We start from the raw sequence: 5,043 nt of genomic DNA on the forward strand, positions 1-5,043 counted from the left end.
TAGTTTGCAATGTTCATACATGGGAGCATATATTCTAATTGCAGTTTGGTTTACATGAATAATATTCAGTATTCATGCAGTAGCCCAACCAGCTCGCTTGGCAGAAATATTTATTTCGACTAAATATTAGCATAAATATCAATAAAAACCAAATAAACAAGAGTCACTATATCAGAAAAATCAAATAAACAAAAATGCTAACAGAGCCTGCAAACAGAACAAATCAGTAAAAATATATTGAAATGATCAGGCAAAGGGCCAACAACAATAAACACTTAGTTATACGAAGGTCACGGCTATCAACAGCTCCTTGATAAAATCACAAACTTGCGGGGTTATTCGGCCGGCGAAATTTCGTTAAAAACTGCAAAGGTGACCACAAAAACACACGACAGAGATGGTTGCGCGATAGATGTATGTTACAAACTGCTATTTCAATTTTTAATTTAATACATCCAAATTAGTTTGTTAAGGTGCTACTTTCAAGTACCGTGTTTTTTTAAACATTCTCTGTTAACGGTTATTCAAAGCTTAATATCTCTCAAAATATTCTATTAAGACGAATGAAATTTAGAATACTTAAAGTACATAGTTGAAGTAGTTTATTTTTTACAACGGCGTGAAAAATAAAACACGGTGTTCCCTTTCAATCTCAATCAATAAGTGATAGATATTTTACAATAAACTTTATCGGTAAACGCGTCACTAAAATTTGAGGTGAGCGACGGAAATATTTGTGTGACGATGCACACCAATAGTCACAATGGTTGATAGTCAATCTAAAATAAGCTGTTATTATTATCTGTTTTTATACGTGCAAACATTATACCGTGGAACTTATTGCCATTAGTTCTCATATCATTAATTTCAATTTGTTGAAAATGTACCAAATTTATAGCGTCACAACGTAAATATTTTGTGTGGTTTTTATAATTTACTGTATTATCAATATAAACATATTGACATAAATTATACAACATGCTCATATTATACAACATGACATAAATTATACAATATGGTTATCCATTGAATATAAACTTACCACGAATAGAGATTCAAAAGTCAAAAGTATTTGCGTACATTCATGGTTTAGAGTAAAAATGTGTTGATACAGTACAACAAGAATTTATATTAGATTCAAATATGAATTAATTCTGTGCCAAAATATATTGGACCATATATCAAACGGTTGAATCAAAGATGTGTTGAGGAGATGCGCATGCACGGTCACAGGTGTTTCATAATTCATATGCAAATGCATTGATCCTACTTATCTCTTATTCCAATCATCAATCACTTGTTTAATATTTACTTCATTTTTCCTAGTTTTTGTTGGTTGATTATAAGATAGTCCAGACATGACGGTATTTGTTGAATCCCATTAAAGACACACAAAATTCATTTTCAAATTTTTCCTGTTTCTTAAAGTAATACTTATTTAGCAATATGTCTGAGATATTTTCCATGTATTATTATCAGTTAGCTACAAGATATAGTTTGTAAAAGATTGGTTTGTTATGCGTCGTGATATTGACTGTAATGTCCTTTGAATAATGATACCACGTGCATGACAGGACATTTCTCCAAATATCGTCATGCATACAAATCAATGTTTTTAAGCTAAGAGACAACAACAATAATAACACATAACAAACATATAAGACATATTGCCACTGACTCTTCGACAACGACTCTTCAACACTTCGAACGCGTATATTTACATGTAAGAAAATTTACAATTTATTGTTTTCCAAAAGTGTTAGTTTATACTCAACTATCTCACAAAATACTAAAGCCATAGTACAATCTACAGTTTTATTTCATCCAAAAAAACGAAGACTGGTGTCTTTTGTTGGCACTTGACCTTGGTATGATTTCTCATTTTGGCAACTCAGTTACTGTACTTTGTTCTTTATCAAAAGCAATACTTTTGTTATATGAGTTGCTACTTTTCGAGTGTTCAGAAAAATTATCAATATCCCAGGCCAGAACAGTTGGAAAATGGCCATGGCGTAGGGAATAACAGAATATATTTAGCTATATTCAAAATATACGTTTTCAGCAGTTCTTTAATGGATATACTCATCTGTGCTAGAGCAGTCTTTTGACTTAATACAAAGGAATTTGACATACAATGTCCCAAGCCACTTAGTAGAGAAATTACTGAATCCGACTCTGTCAGTTGTCTAAGAGCCATAACAAATGCGATGCTTTAATGCAGGTTCACGATACTTCACGATTGCTTTACAGATTTGCAATGCCTTTAGGGCAGATTTACAAGGTCTTGTGCAAGTAATGTTAATCTGGCTTTGCTCTTGCACTGAATTCAACTAATGATAAACTAAATGGAACTTAATTCAAAACTAAACCTTACAATGCAGTGAAAACTATTATGCAGTATTTACAGAGAGAGAGAGAGAGATGCTGCCCGTCGAATCGACGATGGCTATTTGCTTCTGTCATCCGTATTGATGGACTTTTGCAGACTGCATGCACAATGAGAAGAGCATGGTTGTGCAGGTCATGTTCTATTGGCTTGGCCACGCGGTTCCATCTTCAGTGGCACAAATGATCGCGACGACTGTGAAACTACGCGGCTGCAGGGAGAGGCCGTCGACACAGTTAATCCGTGAGCGCCCTTTGCTGGCGTTTTTCCCGTTACGCCGAACACCATTTACCCATGGCTGGGGACTATTTAATCCATAGCTGGGCAAATCTTGTCAGACAGCAGGGCGTGTCCACACGTCAGTGGGCCTGGCCTGTCGTGACTGCGGGGGGTTGGTCTTCCGGAGGTTTCTGTCAGGGTTACCTCACCCTTAGCCTTTGGGCAGTCAAACCCTAACCGCAAGGCAACGGGTTCCAGTTAATTTAACGGCGCCGGAAACTCGCCCCTCGCCAGAGCCCCGTTAGCCGAACACAGGCTGCACCACGAGTAGGTGGGGTTGACTTGACTGACAGAAGCTTTATTATCGCTTGGAGATTTGCGGCACTTTTAATGCGCGTCCGTATCAGTCCTCACAACCCTAGTATTTACAGTTATCCAGGTAATCATAGCTTGCCCATTTTGAACCAACATGTGTTTCTTCCACAAATATATTTGGGAGTATATATTTTATTTGTTTCTCAAAGATATGGTCTTTACCGTCAGTAAATGATTGTGCGTAATTTTTCGAAGTATAACATTTCATATGATAGTTCCAAGTCAATGCTCAAAGGGTTCTTTTGTATGAATTTATTGATGTTTTCATACGATTGCTTATTTTAGTTTTTAGTTTTGCCCATTTCGACCTACACTCAAGAAATTTTTCCAGCCTTTGGCATGTAACTCAGCGAAGTTTCTCCTTAACACCGTTTAAATGCCAATTTGTAATGCAATCCGAGTATAGCTTTCTCCATGATGGTTTTGTTTATAACAAGAATGTTTCCACTTAGAAGCAAAATGGGTGAAGTGAGCGTGCGCAGTACGAGTTTTGCAAATGTGCCCATGTGTAGATAGCACAAAATAATGGCAGGTCAAATTTATCGAAGTGCGTAAATCGCAAACTTTGAAGAAAGATTTCTCTGAATTGTGCACCTGTTTCGCTTGGGGAGCAACGGATTCTGGTTTAGGAAATTATTATTTTTCTACTCATGTAAGAATTATGTAGCCTCGAAAGGGATGCAACGGAATCTGTTTTCTTAGCATCTTTTCGATGCTCATCCTACGGCTTATCTTTGTGTAATCTTGTGTCTGGGAAAAAGATTTAGCTTCAAGAAATTATTGGTTTTTCTACTGCAGGTAGCGTTCCATGTATTTTAGACCCACTTCAAACAATTCCAGTAGAACTTGAAAACAATACAAAAGTCTTACAGATTGGGGTACTGTTCACACGACGCCTGTATGAAAAAGTATGAAACCGTAACGTTAACCGTAATAGTTTGAAAACGGTACAAAACAATACCGTTTCCGCTATGTGCGAAAATCTAAATGTAAGAGTTTCATTAAGGTTTGGCAAAAGTTTTATGCAAGTATCGTGTGAGTGTAGTCGCAGTTCAATGGCTGAGACCCCACAACTCAAACCTTTCCGGGGGAGCATGCCTAGAACACCCCTCACGTTCAAAAAAATCCTAGATCTGTCTCTGCATGAAGAGAGTCTGAATTATTTGTAAAAAAGATCTTTTGCATAATAAAATTAATGCGAAAAAAAGTTTTGTATGAGCAAGTGTTGTATCAAAGATTCTTTGAGCTCTATAAAATACAATATCGTTGTAAGTTTGTGAAACAAGTTCTCATTTGGGACTATCATATACAGAAAAACGTTTCTAAGGCAGATTTTACTGATCTAGTACGGTGCAGTTTACCAATTGTTACAACAACATCAAAAACAATTTTGAACATTCTATTCATATTTTTCAAGCCCAGCTAAAGACGATGCCACACCAATGCACCTTTAATAAGCCCACACCGTAAATAGAGATGAAAAAATAACTGCCAAGATTCGATCCACGGCAGTTTTTTGAGACAAAACGGAAAATATTGCAATGTATTTTTTACATTCAGTAAAAGGAGCTATTTTTTTCATAAAATAAATGCCCTTTAATGATATGTTTTTACTGATTTCAAATCAATACCCAACACATTTTGTTAAAAGAGATATTTCAGGATGCTAAAAAGATCTCCCAAAATGCAATAAAATTTCTTAGCAAAAAATAATAATTGCATGCCAACTTTTAGAAATATGACGTATTTAAAAACAACATTGCATGCCAACTTTTAGAAATATGACGTATTTAAAAACAACATTGCATGCCAACTTTTAGAAATATGACGTATTTAAAACAACATTGCATGCCAACTTTTAGAAATATGACGTATTTAAAAACAACATTGCTTGCCAACTTTTAGAAATATGACGTATTTAAAAACAACATTGCATGCCAAATTTTAGAAATATGACATATTTAAAAAAAAATTGCATGCCAATTTTTAGAAATATGACGTATTAAAAACCAACTTTTAGAAATATGACGTATTTAAAAACAACAGTTTTAAAAAAACAAGAA

The sequence above is a fragment of the Xenia sp. Carnegie-2017 genome, unplaced genomic scaffold (genome assembly GCF_021976095.1).
Source record: "Xenia sp. Carnegie-2017 unplaced genomic scaffold, XeniaSp_v1 HiC_scaffold_4, whole genome shotgun sequence".
NCBI lineage: Eukaryota > Metazoa > Cnidaria > Anthozoa > Malacalcyonacea > Xeniidae > Xenia > Xenia sp. Carnegie-2017.